The sequence below is a fragment of the Lygodium microphyllum genome, chromosome 20 (assembly GCF_053477565.2).
Source record: "Lygodium microphyllum isolate KBCC chromosome 20, Lygodium_microphyllum_v1.1.10, whole genome shotgun sequence".
Taxonomy (NCBI): domain Eukaryota; kingdom Viridiplantae; phylum Streptophyta; class Polypodiopsida; order Schizaeales; family Lygodiaceae; genus Lygodium; species Lygodium microphyllum.
This window is the reverse complement of record NC_141154.1, coordinates 37,370,523-37,387,590: the sequence shown is the minus strand read 5'-3', so window position 1 is coordinate 37,387,590 and position 17,068 is coordinate 37,370,523. Positions and strand designations below refer to the sequence as shown.

Here is a 17,068-nt window from a genome sequence, read left to right as displayed (position 1 = left end):
TGCCTTTACCAATTGGTGCAGGTCCTTAGGTGGTTGTTAAATGCTAATTTCTGCAGAAATTTAGGGTTTATAACAGATATCTATCTACTGTTCGCCAAATTTGACTGAGATCTTCTCAAAATGGTAGAGAAATGTTGAGATCTCTTGAGAATGGGTTGGAGAAGGTGAGAGAAAAGCAAGATGAGAGAGATATCTGATTTTCTTTGTGAGAAAATCCTAAATTCTACTTGCTGTCTACTTTACTTTGTATTTAATGCAATCACCTATTGCTAGGCACCTACAAAATGTTGTCACTTGATCAACAATGCTATTGTCAGCCCCTAGAAGGTGACTCCCGGTTGTCCCTTGCCTGTTTATGCCTCCAGATGGCTGTCTTATGTAGCAAATTGCTGTTCTTTGATAAAAAATTAGACCTCTCTCTCTCTCTCTCTCTCTCCCTCGTAAGCTGTAAACTAATTGAATGGCTAAGACCTAGTCCCTAAAAACGTTTTCTCAATTTGCATGGGCATTTTTGTCTAGTGGTAGCCTTTTAAACCCATTTTTCAGCATTATCTAACTATTTAATTAATTTTTAAAATTAAATAATTCTAAAAATAAAATTTAGCCCTTTTAACCCTTCCCAAAACTAAATGTGCACATCCATAATTTAATTAGCTAGGCCATTTGCAACCTGAAGTGTTTCCCAACCTCTGTTGACCCTTAGACTAGCATTAATTAATTAATTAATGCCAGTCCCTAGTGTCACTACCAACACTTATTGACTAAATAATTGTCCTAGGGTCAAAATTGACACCAATTGACTCCCAAAGCCCAGATAGCATATAACTTATAACAACTTTTGCCTTTGACACCCACTGTATCTTTGGGGTCCTTGGCCTGTTACCATGAAATAATTGCCATGTGGATCACATGTGCTAAACCATCTTGCAATGTTATTAGCAAGATTAAAGCATCTCAAAATTTCATGTCCTCGTGATACTATCCTCTGCAATCTATCCATAACATCATTGATCCTAGGGATTTGAAACCGATTCTTTATCGTGATTTTATTCAAAGCAAGATATTCAATACACATATGCCATGAACCATTGTTTTTTTGCACCAAAAGCACATGAGAACAAAATGGTGAAGAGATGGGCTGAATTAACCCTTTTTCTAATAGCTCATTCACTTGGCTCATACTCCTCTTGCTAGGATGCACTGACTATGTAGGGTGGCTTATAAGGTGGGTTACTTCCAAGGATAAAATCTATGCCATGATCTTTAAGTCTTTCAAGCGTTAGCTGCCCTAGAGGTGACTGAGAAGCAATCAACATACATTTTTAGAAATGAAATGTAATTCCTCTCTAACTTTAACATGTTTCTAACATTTTTATTATCTACCTTATTCCTAGTAAAAACCAAGTACGTTGAAAGGTGATTTTTCATTACCCTTAAAATGACAGTATTTGATACAATAGGGATAGTTTTTCCTTTCAATTTTACATTAAGCGTATGGGTTTTACCCTTTTGCTGTTGAATAGTGATCATTTTGGCATGAAAATCAATTACTGCATACATATGATGGCACGATGGCATACCAAGCAAGACATCACAACCCTCAAATGGAGTAATAAAGAACTTTTCATTGTCCACATATCCTTGAATGTGTAATTGGAGTTTTCCAATGAGTGGTGTGATAGGTTTTGCATGGCTCTTGCATACCATTCCAACTTCTTCCATGGATCCCATTTGTTGAGAAACCACTTCTTCAGTTCACACACTTCATTTAGGGTTTTGCACTGACAACCCTAAAAAGGGTTGGTTTCCACATTTTGGCCACTTTTTTAGTGGTGGGCGACCACACAGTGGTGCGCCACCCTAGACAACTTATGCTTATTAATAGGTAGTCACTTCATTCATTCTTCACTCCTACCACATCTCTCTCTCCATTCATTCTTCACCACCCCACCACTCTTCAGTCATCCTTCACCCCTCTTCCTTTGTCATTCGACACCCTTCCCTTCTCTCATCAACTACTTCCACTGCCCTTACATCCCTTCAGGAGGACATCGCAGTTCGTGGCTCATGGTTGCCTTCACCCTTCCTCTTCTACTTCAGGCGCCCTGTTCGAGCATCAAGCCTTGCGTTTGGAGTATCTTCCACTTAGTGTCACCATCATTTGCTTGGTGTCAGTACCCTTCTCCTTTAGGTTCCACCTTCACCTGCGTTTTTCATTGTGGAGATCTTCTCCTTGCTTGGCATCATTATCTCCAGCTTGGCGTTTGTATCCTAGCCTCTGGCGACAGTCTATATCACTAAGCGTTAGTGATTTCATCACTCATCTATCATAGGGACTGTTGGGACCTGCGTTTTTGTAGCTTGGCTTCTCCTCCATCACCTGGTGTCACTCGTCTATCATAAAAGCTGCAATTTGCGTTTTTGCAGCCCAACTCATCTTCCATCATCTGGCGCTAGCATTTGGGCTGCTCTCCTTGTGTTTGACAACTCTGACATTCTAGAATTTGTGTTTTGCTGTTGAGGTCACTCCTCGGCATCAGAGGATTGCGGTTTGCTCCCTCGACAGTCGGTGATCATCTTCCACATCTCTGATGGCATCAAAGGACTGCGGTTCGCTCCCTCAACAATTATCCTTCACCTTGTAGTGATTACTTCGATAGCCCTCTACTTGAAGAACTGCGTTTCGCTCCCTTCATTATTGCTGTTGCCTGTTTTAGACAAGACAATGTAGCTATCTTTTGAGCTTTGGCTCTGCCGTATTAGCTTTTCTTCTCATAGCATGATGCAGTGCATTATCACCATGTTCTTATTGTGTTTTTGAGTTTCTCTTCTCTCTGTGTTTGCCTATACATTGTGTTACTCTTTGTAAACCCTACTGTCTCTGCCTTGTCACTTATTTTGACATGGTATTAGAGCATACTTGTTATTTTTGACACCATCTCATCCTTTTTGATGCCTAGACGGGCTGCCATATCTATAGAGATAAAGTTGGCTCCTGCACCATTATCAAAGAATATCAAAGCATGTTGATCTTTGATTTTTTCCCATGCTTTGCATAGCTCAGTAACATTATCATTGGGCTAATCACTAATAACATTAAGCACCAATTCCAGTGATGTTCTTATCCTTAGGATAATGAAAATCTCCAACTCTTTAGTGGAAGAAGGAACTTTATAAAGATCCATTGAATTCTTCTATTCTTGGCAATGCCATTTTCATCATTTTTAGCCTTTTGTAATGCTTGTTAATGGCAAGTTTCCCCAGGCTGTGCACAAAAAACATGGAGTCCCAAGAGAGACACCAAGGAAAATGAGTTTCTACTACAAGAAATTCTATCTTGTAACATCAACAAGCTTTTGTTTCATTCTTTAGAGAACCACAACAAGAAAAAGAACATCACTAGCAAGAAATCTTCACAAAACATTACAGAAACAATTCTCTCATGGCTATAACTTCAACAAAATTGATATTGCTATTCATATTTTTCATTGATAAACAAAGAGAACACAAGAGAAAAACCACTTTGAATGGAAATAATCACATAGTATTCATCTTCAATGTCTTCATAGTTCTCTCTCTCAATCTCTCATAGATAGATACATTGTTTTGCATAGAATTGACTCTCTTTGACTTTCTCTTTCTCTCTCAATCAATAGTACATCATCTCCTCACTATAATGCTCAATAACCACTCATAATAATCCTCTCTTGGTCGTGGATGCCCCTTCTAAAAGGTATGTCTGATATGAAAGGTCACTAGAGCCACTACAGTGACTTCTTACAGCTCACTACTATCACTTCACTTTAGACTTCTTTTGAGTCTTCAATAGCTGCTTCTTCCACTTCCTTAAACTCTTTTGAACTTATATTCACCTATTTCCAATGCTAGAAAGCTTTTTCAAAGTCACACATACATTCTACAAAACACTTACAAAATATTTACATAAGGTTTACAGAAGCTCACAAAAGATTAACAAAAGATTTTACAGAAGGTTTCACAGAAGGTCAATAGAAAGTATCAAAACCATATAACTCATACCAAAACCATCCTAAACTATCAAAAAATCATTCAATGAGATTGCAAACAATATTAAACATCAATAATCATTACTCTTATTCCTCCATACAGAAAGAAAACAGAACCAAACATAAACTTAACAGAACCCAATATAACTAAATAAAACCTATCAAAATGTCAACAAATAATCATAAAACCACATATCTCAACTCAAAAACACCATGAACTTATCAAAACCATTCCATCATATCCAAAACACTCTCAAACCACTTTAAGCCAATCAATCACCATATAGAATCAATCATTCAACCCAAAAAACAACAAAAATCAGCACAAAAAATCATAGCACTTCAACAGTCAATAAGTCCTAATACTCTTCGTCTTCAAGGCAAAATTCATGGGAAATATGTGTTTATCTTGGTAGATAATGGTAGCATACACAGTTTCATAAATAGAGTAGTCATGGATAGACTGAAATGTATTGCCAGAGATTTATAGCAACCACTGAGGGTGCCAGTTGCCAATGGGAGTGAAGAAATTAGTACTCAAATATGCCCAGCTGTACGTATTCAGCTTGCTGTAAATTGTTGGCAGAATGTAGACATAATTACACTTGACATGGGGCCAATACAAATTATGTTGGGCTGTGATTGATTGAAGTATTTTGGGCACAATTTCTATGGATTTCTCGTTGTTGTATATGCAGTTTTTCAATGCTAGATAGCTTGTTTACTTGCAAGGAATTCAAAACAGAAGTGAATTTCAGCTCATTACAACCAAACAACTTAAGAAAGAGTTCAAGAAACACTCTCAGATTTTTGTATTGTAGTTAAATAAGGAAAATACAAATTATTCCAACAATGTGCAAGATAATTAAGCTTTAAAGGCTATTCTTGATGAGTATAGTGAATTGTTTCAGCTACCTATATCACTATCTCCCAAGAGAGTGGTTGACCATCCAATTGACTTGGAACCACACCCAAAGCCAGTGAATAAGTCCCTTTACAGGTTGTCCAAATGTAAAAGAGAAGTGGCTAAGCAGTTCAAGGATTTATTGGATATGGGTTTGATAGAGCCTAGCTCATCTCCCTATACATAACCTGTCTTGCTGGTAAAAAAGAAAGATGGCTCATTTAGAATGTGCATAGACTATAGAGATTTGAATCAGATCACCGTGAATAATTAATACCCTATCCCAAGGGTGGATGACTTGTTAGATGAGTTGAAAGGGGCTAAATATTTGACAAAGATTGATTTGAGATTTGACTACCATCAGATACACATATGTGAAGGGGATGAGATTAAGACAACATTCATGACTAATTGTGGACTTTATCACTTCTTGGTTATGCCCTTTGGTTTGACAAATACACTCGTCACTTTTCAAAGCCTAATGAATAAAATACTTTAGTCATTTTTATTCAAATTTGTGTTGGTATTTTTTTAATGACATTCTCATCTACAGTTGTTCATTGGAAGCTCATCTATTGCACATGAGGCAAATATTTGATGTACTTAGACATCATAGACTCTTTGCTAAGGAGTCAAAATGTTTCTTCATGCAGACTGAGGTAGAGTATTTGGGGGGCCACATTGTCAGTGAGGCAAGCATTAGAGCTAATCCAAAGAAAGTGCAATGTGTTAGAGATTGGTCTACACCTGCAAATACCACCTCTTTGAGAGGATTCTTGGGTCTCTTTTCATTTTACCACATATTTATTCGACATTATGCCACTATTCAGCTCCTCTCATTGATAGGCTGAAGAAAGAAGCATTTTTTTGGGATGCCATTGCAGATAGAAGCTTTAATCAACTAAAAGATTTGCTTACTTCAGCTCCGCGATCTTGGTTTGCCTTGATTTCTCCAATGAATTTACCATTCAGTGTGATGTCAGTGGGCGAGCTATTGGTACAGTATTGTTGCACAAACATGGGTTAGTAGCTTTTAAAAGCCAAAAACTTGTTGAAAATGAGATGGTAATGAATGTTTATGATCAAGAAATGCTCGCTATTCTTCATGCCATAAATACATGGCACCATTACTTGTATGGCAGCAGGTTTAGAGTCAAGAGTGACCATAGGGTTCTCAAATATTTCTTATCTTAGTCCAACCTTACTCCTAAGCAACGTAGATGGGGGTGGCCACCTTGCAAAATTATGACTTTGACATTACCCATACTCGTGGAAAAGACAATGTAGTGGTTGATTCCTTGTCTAGAATGTGGGCATGTAAAGTCTTTGTCATCATGGAGTTACATAGTGATTTGATACATGAGCTTCAGGAGGCTTACCTATTGGATGTTGATTTCAACAATATATTTCAGAAATTATAGCAAGGTCAATGTACAGAAAACTCTCCATTTCAACTCAAAAATGGGCTTTTATGGCTTAATGTAACGTACCTGCCTTTATTACGTGACAAGTAATATTTTAGTAGTCACCAGAGTTTGCATTCTAGTAGTCGCCATCTGTACTCTAACCTGAATGATCGGATTTTGCTCGGCAGCTCTATAACCCTAGGTCTACCCCGCAGGGGAAGTGTCTTGCCGTTACCCACAGAGGACCAATCTGAAGGTTCCTAATTGACCTAATAGTCACCTATCAATCAACTATCTCACATGCGGAGGTGTCCTTCGAGAGGCTTTTTGTCTGGAAGAAGTGACTGCCATTACTCTTGGTTCATGGAGTACAATGCTTTTTTCTAGTAGTAGACTAAGGATTTATTAAATCCCTCATAGCGCTTCGATACAATTGCTGTACCTTTTCCCTAAGATAATTTACAATTTGGGTTCTGAGACCAAACCCTAGGTAAGTCATCGAATCGGCCCTTCCTAGAGTTTCTTCCTAGCATTTGTATTTGGGGAAACCTCTCAGCCAACTGAGACCACCTTGCCATAGGACTGGATTCCCATCCACTCGCTTCCCTCTATGGAAGTTCTTAGTTATCTAATTACCTACCACATTACGTGAAAATAGCTTTATTAATTAAAAAGAATCCTTTTATGCACAGTTTTTTGTTTGCGTAATTTACTCACGGACATTCAATTATAATAAAATAAATTCATTGATTATGTTCCATAATGTGTGTTCTCCCATCCATATAGGAGAAAAATTACAATTTCACGTGCTGCCTCATCCGGTGTATCTACACGTCACCAAGATCAAATGCACCTATAGCTAGCATTTTTAGGTGTTCCAAGTAGAACTCGGGCCATACAGGGGACCAAGCAGTTCCTAGGTGCATAAAGGATTTATTAGCTAGAGCCCCCTTGGCACCTTAACCACCTCCTACTTAATATGATCCTTGCTAGGAGACCTCTCGCCATCGGAGTTGGTCCATGCTTTCGCAGCAGTAAAAACATCCCCTCTTGGTATGGGGATTCAATACCTATCCTTGGGGGAGGTATAGGGCTCCTCAATTTATATTTGTTCCAATACTTAATTCAATCAGGATCTAATCTAGAAAATCACAAACAAGATTGATGTCTTCAAGCAGTTATGACTTCAATCAATCATGTAACTTTCAAGTGATGATTAAACTAGTAGTAATCGATACTTGAATTTCACATAATGAACTCTTTTCCTTGGAATATAACTAAGGGTATCTAGATTTTGGGGTCTCTAACTTCCCAGTTTAAGGTTTATTCTTGTAACCAAGTTTCTTGGCCTTAAGTCCATTTCTTCAACTTAGAGATATTTCTGAACTTAAAATCTTGTATCAAAGCTTCTAGATTAAACTATATCCTTGACTAATTTCTTTGGGGTTTGTTCTTAATAAATCCGTCTTGAAAAATTCCTCATGATTTCTCTTGAGTTCTAGAATTTCGTAGTTTCTCTAACAATTTCTAGCTTATAAGATGTTCTAATAATTTACCAAGTGAATACTCTAAGATCACAATATTTCTTAAGAGACTTATCTTATTTCTATTGAATTCAGATATAATTTTTTAGAAAAAACCTGTGGTATCGAAATTGGTAAAGGGTTGTTATTCATGCTTGTGACTCCATTAGTAACTCCTGTGCTTGCAACTCCAATTGTTGCTTCCATGTTAGTAGGATCATTTATGATTTTCGCTTTTGAATTATTTTTCTTCGGGGCCATGACATGAATACGACTCGTAGAAGAAGAAGAACATGGCAGTAATACCGGTTAGCAAGGGTGTAAGACTCTTGATGATGATGATGGTTATTACGGGATTCAATGATGTAGGCCTTGCGGATGGTTCTTCTTGCCTCGTGGAGAGCAATACTTATCTCTCTCTAGTAGACAGAATAGGGACGAGAGTAGAGGTATGACTTCTAACTGGATTGATAGAATATGATAGAGTTCTTCAATGTCTTATCTTCTCGGATTAGAGTAGAAAGGGATGAGAGACCTTCACCGTATCCCCTTCCTTGGGTTGAATGGAATGATGTCTCTTCGTCTTGCAGAATAGAGTCTTCTTCTTCGCGATCGGCGTCTCATCCTTGTCAAGATTACTGTTGTCCCCCTTCTTGGTCATCCCCAAGCCCTCAATTTATAGTTTTGTAGGGGGGTAAAAGAGAGGATGTTTCATTTTTAGCATTTTTCAATGACATCATCGATGACAAAGAGAGCGCTTTCTTTTAGCACTTCTAATGACATCATTGATGACATCAAAGAGGGAGCTCCATTTTTGTAGTAGGAAGATAAAAATTTATGAATATATGGACAAGCATCGCGTGGCATGTCGTCGGGTGGCCATTACTCCAAGGTAGCGACTAAGGTAGTGACCAAGGCATAGACCTTGGCGTCTTGGCCTTGTTATACTTGGCAATGGGCTACGAAGGCTTCGTGGGCACCGTTGGCTGCGCGTGAGAAGCTCCCACTAGCTTGTAGGAAAATCTTCCCGGGAGGTCACCCATCCCAGCAGTGTCATTACCCAGGTGCACTTAATTGCCAAGTTACTATCCACTAGGCTAGTTCTTTTTGTTATTCTATACTACAAATATAGTTTTAATAAGCTAGTCTTGGGAGGGTCTTCTAAGTCTTTCTTCCATAAACTGGCATACAATCCCTCATTAATAATAATAATTATCTTCATAATGAGAGTCTGTTTCATAATTAGAGCTAATTTTTTTTTAAAAAATGTGCAACATAAATCAATTTTCTTTGGAATGTATACACACATTAAAATAAACTAAGTAATGGGGACATTACACTTAATGGCAAGATTGCTATCCCTCACACTTCCCCATTTAAGCAGAAGATCATGTAGAAAATGCATTCAGTACCTACAACTGGTCATTTGGGAGTGTTCAAAACCTATGACAAAATTGCCAAGAGTTTTCATTGGAAGGGCCTTTGGAGAGATGCTAAAGAATTTGTCTTGAGCTACGTGCCTTGTCAACAAAACAAGGACATCACATTAAAGGTGGATGGGTTGCTACAACCATTGCCCATTCCTAAGGGCAAGTGGACTCATATAACCATGGATTTTATTACAACTCTGCCTCTCACCAAGAAAGGGTGGAATAGCATCTATGTGGTGGTGGATAGGCTCACAAAGGCATCTCATTTTATTCCCAATAAAGCCCAATTTATTGCATCACAAGTAGCTAACTAGTTTATGGAACATGTGTTCAAATTGCACAGTTAACTACTGCAGGTCATTATGCATGATCGGGATATACAATTTATGAGAAATTTTTGCCAAGCAATATTCAGTTCTATGGGCACTAAGTTGGCTCCCTCTACAACACCCCCAAACTAATGGTCAAACAAAGAGGGTCAACAAATGGCTGGAAACTTATCTGAGACACTTTTTTCATGATGCTCAGCATGCTTGGGATACATGGCTATATTTGGCTGAGTTTTCCTATACTAACTCCACCCAGGCTAGCATTGCAGTTTCATCTTTCAAGGCTTTATATGGGTATAAGGTCCCTCTCCCACGGTCATTTTCAATGACAAGACCAATCCTCAAAGCAAGGAAGTATTGGACAGGATACAGACCCTACTTCAGCAATGTAAGCTGAACTTAACGAGAGCTCAAGATCAAATCAAGCTTTATGTTGATGAGAAAAGACGAAACTTGGAGTTCCAAGAAGGGGATTCGGTTTTGTTGAAAGTACCTATGTCTAGGTATGCCACTCTTAAGGATGGCTCCAATAACAAGTTACCTCATAGGTTCTATGGGTCCTCTCAGATTATCAAGCAGGTCGGTAACTTGGCTTATCAGCTGGAATTGCCCCCTTCCACCAAGATTCACAATGTTTTTCATGTGAGTCAACTCAAACCTTTCATTGGATCATCAGTGGATTATTTAGAAGAGCTCCCGTCTATCATGGATGAAGAGGGTATCATCCAATACATTCCAGAGGCAGTCATAGGTCAAAGGGAAAAAAAGTTGCGCTGAAGATCAATCATGGAATACTTGATCAAATGTCAAGGATTGCCCCTTGAAGAGGCCTCTTGGCGACCAACTTCAATCATGGAAGAGTTCCCTCATCTTATGGATGCTAACTTGGCTAAAATGTAGTCAACATGCAGCTTGTGCTAATTCAAACGGCCTGTAGACAGCTCTCTATTTTCAACGAGATTTGAGTATGAATTATGGACATAATTTAATGTCATACATGGGCTGAAAGTACTTGAAGTAAGCTCCGTTTCTATGTGACAAGAACCGCGATCGGAGTTACCTATCAAAAGTTATTGCAGATTTACTATAGCAAGGTCCTATAGTAGATAACATATTGTCCACTGTCTGCAGCACTCAATTCCTCACTAAATATGGGTCAAAATTGGATTTCCTTATTCCCCAATCATTTCCATACATCATATTGTGTCCATGACCCAATGCACATATATAACCCCCACATGTTTTACTGAATAACCCGTTGTAGTCATGCATCAGAGTAGTACTCTGGACTGCCCTGCTCTGTTTATAATAAGTGCCCATTTTGTTTTTAAGGGAAAAAACCTTTGGATAGGGATGGAATGTAAGAGATAGGGAATATGGGGGGAATACGAGAATAAAATAATGGAGGAAAAGTCCACATTACTGTTGCAAGCGTGGAATGCTCTCTAGATTTTAGGGTGATAAGGTTTGTATGATGTCCTAGCTATCGAGTTTTGCTAGGTAGGTCATGGATTTTACAAATAGATTGTCAAGTCAATATACTTGCTGGTTGAGTGATTCTAGGTAGAGGTGCCAATTGTGTAATAGTGGATGCTTACCCTGAATCTCCTCAAAGTGAGAGAGCTCCTTTATTCTCTACTAAACTAGAAACAATAGATGATCCATCTGGTAGTGAAACGTCATCCAACGATGAATCCAAAGAAGAATCCACTACAGAGGACATTTATCGGATAACTTTGAATGAGTCAATAAAGCCGTAGGATAAGATAAGAGACGTGAATGTAATTGAGTTGGACCTTGGTACGTCAAACGATTCACGGCCAATTAAATTAAGTTTCATGCTTAGTTTGAAATAAAGAGAGGACTACGTGTCCTTAATTCAAGAGTTCTGCGACATCTTTGCTTAAACTTAGAGGCATTCCTCCCAGCCTGGCTATGCATACCATTCCTCTAAAGGAAGGAAGTTGGCCCGTACGTCAAAAAGTAAGGCGCATGCCTTTTGAACTAAGGGATGAGCTATTCGAGGAGTTACAAAAGTTGAGGAAAGCGGGTTTGATCTTCCCTATTCAGCATATTGAATGGTGTTCACCAGTTGTGATCAAGAAGAAAAATAATCAAATCCGACTTTGTGTAGACTTTAGAGAGCTGAATAAGTAGGCTGTTAAGGACTACTATTTGTTGCCATTTATTGACCAAAATTTGGATCAACTAGCGGGTAGGAAAATATATTTGTTCATGGATTGCTTTGCTGGGTATAACCAAATGGCGATTGCTGAGCAAGACAAGCTTAAAACAACGTTTATTATTGTCTTTGGTACCTTTGCATACCATGTGATGGAATTTGGTTTATGTAATGCACCTGATTCGTGGTAAAGAACAACCGATAAGACCTTTGGTGACATCTCCCCAAAGGAGTTGAAAGTATTTAATTGATGACTTGGGGGCATCCACCATAAGAGAAAGGTAGTTGGTTATTTTGTGGAAGTGTTTTGAGCGTTGCAGACAATTTCGCATAGCTCTTAACCCGCAGAAGTGCGTCTTTGGGGTGCCTTATGGGCTATTGCTAGGCCATGTGGTTAGTTCAATAGGGATTGCAACTAACCCTGAAAAGATCAAGGTCATAGTCGCCATGAGTTTGCCATGTATTCCAAAGGAAGTACATAGCTTTCTATCATCAATAGGATATTATTGAAGGTTTATAAATACCCTGGCAGAAAGAACGTTGCCAATAATAAACCTATTGTCCTTTAACTGTCTGTTTGTATGGAGTGATGCTTGTAAAGTATCTTTTGATGATGTGAAGTAGGAGCTTGCCAAAGCACCTATTTTAGAAACACCTAAAAGGGGCGAAATGTTTTACATATTTTCAATAGTCACCGTGTATAGTATCAGTTGCTATTTGGCCCAAATTTGGGAGGAAAAATGGTACCATCCGATAGCCTTGGCTGATTGGGTATATCGGAAATTAACTATACCTATATGGAGAAGTTATGCCTTGCGATGGTATTTGCAACCAAAAAATTCAGGCACTGCATTCTCTATAATAAGGTGGTATTTTATACGAAGGCCGAAGGACTTAGATTATTGATGAACAAGTTATAGTAGTCGCCTGATCGTTTAGTAAGGTGGTTAATCACTTTGTAGGAGTTTGATTATGAGATTAAGAGCAAGCCACTGAAGCTATAGGGCATTGTAGAATGTCTTGTGGATTTTGGAGAGCCAAAAGAGGTCTTGGCTGAAGGAAGCAACATGGAAACATTGTTTAAGATTGATACAACTTCTATTCCCTCTTGGTATGTTGCTATAATACACTATCCATCTACAGGAGAGATTGGAGCTACTTTATTAAAATCCGAGAAGAGAAAATTAAACAGCAGGCTTTAAAATTTGTGTTAATCACAGGAACACTATATCGTTAGGGGGTTGATGATATCTATCACTAATATGTGATGCCTGACAAGGTTCCACTTATCCTAGAGGAGTGCCATGAATCTGTTTGTGGAGGGCACTTTGCTGGGTGGTTGACGGCACAGAAGGCTTTAAGAGCTAGATACTGGTGGTTGTCCATCTTCCAAGATCATTTGAGTATGTTAACATATGTGATACTTGTCAATGGCATGGCAATAGGGAGAATAAGAAGCGACCATTTACCTCGATTATGGCTATACTTCCATTTGAAAAGTGGGGCATCGACTTTATGGGTCTTATTACTCCGTCATCCACTATGCAAAAGTGATATATTATCATGGTGACTGACTACTTTACAAAGTGGTTAGAAGCACGAGCGATAATGAAGAATAATGCAAAAGAGACTGCTAGTTTTCTATTAGAGCAGATTATATGCTGATTTGGTCGACCAAGAAAACTAGTATCGTACCGTGGAGACCATTTCCTAAACAAACTGATTAAAAGCTTGACTGAAGCGTGAAAAATCAAGCATAACAAGATGACTCCTTATAACCCACATGCAAATGGGCAAGTTGAAAGTACTAACAAGAAGCTTGTGGGCATTCTATTAAAAATAGTGTCTAAAAAGAAGCGTGACAGGGATAAAAAACTACATGTGGCAGTGTGGATGTATAACATGACATTTAAATGAGCTATTGGCCACACCCCATTCAAAATAGTTTATGGGGAGGACTGTGTCTTGCCCTTAGAGATCGAGTTTTCGACCATAAGATTCGCAGTCAATCATTCTTTTGGTGATGACGATGCCCTCTTCGAGTGTTTTACGACTTTGGCCCACTTGGATGAGCTCAAATTGCAAAGTCTATTGCATCAGGAAGTAGATAAGCGTCGGATGAAGCAGTTGCATGATCTAAAAGTGAAAAAATATACCTTTAAGAAGGGGCAGCTAGTTCTTTATTACGATGCACTGAGAGAACTATTTCCAGGAAAACTTGAGCCCAAATGGGACGGTCCCTACAAGATTGTAAGAATAAATCCATGGCATTACTGGCTGATCTCGAGGGAGTGGAATTCAAAAATAAGGTTAATCTTAATAAGATTAAACCTTATTATATCTAAATGCACTAACAAAATAAATGCCTTGCACGTCAATATTAGGTTGATCAAGAACTTACAAGAGACAAAAGAGGTTGATGGGGCAGATGATCCCTTATTTGGAGCACCCATACTTGGAGCAGAGATACTATCAAGGAAAGCTTATCTAGTGGAGTAAAGGATATAAGGTGATTGAGCAAGAGAATGGATCATTTGTTTGGAAAATCAAAGTCATTTGCCATCACTGCTTACGAATCTTGACGAGCATCCCTGTCAGATTTAATGAAGAGGGTGGGATGGAGCGTTCAATATATCCTATGAACATGCTAAATTTTGATTATCATAATTACAAGTAGTGTTGACGATGGCTGGCTGTGTGAACCCATTGTGGATGTACACAATGTACTTTGATGGAGCATCCAGGGGTCCCAACAAGAAAGGGAGTATAGGGGTAGTTATTAAAGACCACCGATGTAGAGTCGTAATGAAATTAGCAGTTTACCTCAGGGTTGGATTTACGAATAACATGGCGGAATACAAAGCCTTCATCATGTGGTTAAATATTGCTAAGAAAGGTAGTATCGGTCAGTTGTTAGTCAAGGGGGATTCCTAGTTGGTATTGAACCAACTAAATGGGACATACACAATTCGAAATTCTATTCTCTCTATGTATTATCGCACTGCTATGACCCTGCTCAATGAGTTTGAGAGAGTGTCTCTTCAGTTGGTTCCATGTTATTGGAATCAGTTTGCGGACTCGTTAGCAAACATCGCTTATGAAGAAGACCTTTTCTTTAATTGTGGTCCTAGTTTGGATATCTCTATGGATGATGAGATAGGACTCGGTCGATTGTGGGGCCTTCTATCAGAACATGCCCTATATGGCAGGCGATGGTTAGTATGGGTAATGCAAAGGGTGGTCGAGACCCATTTACCTTTGTTATCTTGGACCCATAGGTTGGTTAGACGGCATGTTATGTGTACACCTCTTGCTATTTATGCAGGAGGTATAGGTCATAATTTGATGCATTTAGTTTAGGGCAAGAGCCCTATTTTCTCCTTGGGATGGAGCATCTGGTTGTCCATTAATACGATTTTCCAAGGGGGGATATATATGCGCTAGTTTTCTTGATTTCTTTAGGCCAAGAGGACATGTTTTGTTGAGTTTGAATGTTTTCTTTCATTATGCCAAGAGGGCCATATGTCTGTTTGGTGTATGTACGTTTAATGGTTTTTTGTTTTAGTGATTGCATCATACAAGTTGACGAAGTCACTGGACGGGGCCTTTGATGCGGAGGAGCTTCTTGTGGCCATTCTTGATGGTTTTGTCCCCTTTCTGAGTATTTTTCCTTAAGTAGATAATGATATATGTGTATGTAAGGGTTACGGTCTTTTGTTTGTTGGGGACCGGCAATCAAGGCATGTAGTCCTAGGTTTAGGTTACGTATGTCTGAGGGAGGTGATTGCCTCTCGCAAAGGCATTGTCAGGCACCAAAAGACCTATTTTAGAAGGCAGTCATAATGACCTTGTTTTGCTGACTTGCTAAGCGGTCGTTCTAGGAGTTTTTGTTAGTTGTGAGGCAGTTAGAAAAGCCGGTCAAACAAAATGATGATGTAAAGACGCAAAATCCTGACTCGCTGAATAATAAAAATATACAACGGTGTGTAAAAAGGGATTCTAACCCCTATAAAAATAGAAAAGAAAAGAAAGAAAAATCCTTGAGCAGTTGTTCATTGCCTTGCAAAGGCCTGGTAGGTTCTTGGGGACGAATTAGACCCACGGTCGATGCCTTATCTTCCTAGGGGTGGCATCTAGCTGAAAAATAAGAATCAGAGAAGGTTGGAGCGAAAATAAAAGTGAGCGTTAAAAAAGGATTAAGTGCCGCCTCACGAGGGCTTGGTAGGTTCTTAGGTACTGAGATAGGACCCGAGGCCAATGCCCTATTCTCCTTGGGTCACTACGCTCAACTCCCTTCTTTTTACATACCTGAGTTTGGAAAATAAAGACCTAAAAGGAAAATATGCTAAAAGATAATATTTCTTGATCAAGCTATAAGAGTTTTCGCTTAGGAGGAGCTTATGGTTGAGTTGTCCTCAGTTTGGATGGTAGTTTAGACCACCACTTAGGATGAACTTTTTGATAGTTCTTTTTTGCTTGGCCGTCTTGGAGCAGTCAGTTAGTGACTAGCTTTGGGCTTCCTATCAGACTATACTCGACCTACTCCTCGTGGATTTCATACCTTGGTTTTGACAGGGGATAGGGTGAGAGTTGTGATATGTTTTGTTGAGTATTTTCTATATAAACTTGATGCTCTTTGTGGTTGTGGACATGACTGTCTGGTTGCTGAGATCCAAACTCATTATTTCTCTCTCCTTCCTCTCTCTCTTCCAAATGGCAGTTCACATGGAAAAAATCAAGAAGAAGAGGAGCTGAAGGATGCTTGCCCAGCGCTGATCGCATTGCTTCAAGATCAAAAGGAGACTGAGGGAAGGTGTTTAGCACTGAAGAACGATCGCTAGGTGGTCCATTGGCAGTCTGTATCAATTATTTAAAAACCCGCAATATGCGCATAAGCAGTATGCCTCATTTGTACAAAGGAAATTTGCTTCTTTTTTATGTTTGATGGTCTAAATGGAATTCATATGGAACCAAATTTTTTTAGATCTTGTTTGCATCATGATTGAGGGTTGTGCATAAAAGAAATGTAGAACTATAATGATAAATAGTTACAATAATTAAATTACAACTCGAAAAGTTCATTTTTGAGTAAAAACGAAGATTTTGTTGGTTTCGAGTGGAAAAAAGAGATGCGCATGGAATAAAAGTTTGATTAAAAAAATCTTTCAGTTGTTATAATTAGTCCATAATCATATTTTAGAAAATAACTTATTTTGTTAAATAAATAAATAGTAAAAAATACCAAAAAAGAAAAAAATAAGTTTTCGTG

General features: G+C 38.7%; 1 protein-coding gene across 2 annotated transcripts in view; it reads left to right on the top strand.

The window, feature by feature from the left end:
• The window catches only part of LOC148018847 (pentatricopeptide repeat-containing protein At3g09040, mitochondrial-like), a 46,122-nt gene extending 29,369 nt beyond the window's left edge, over positions 1-16,753 (top strand). Inside the window, exon 3 of one of the 2 annotated variants that reach the window (XM_087701553.1) lies at positions 16,520-16,753. The gene's annotated coding sequence lies outside the window, so the exon portion shown is untranslated. Of the gene's footprint in view, positions 1-5,582; positions 5,781-16,519 lie in introns of those variants that run through there. The other variant, XM_087701554.1, reaches the window with a different exon arrangement.
• The last annotated feature ends 315 nt before the right edge of the window (positions 16,754-17,068 follow it).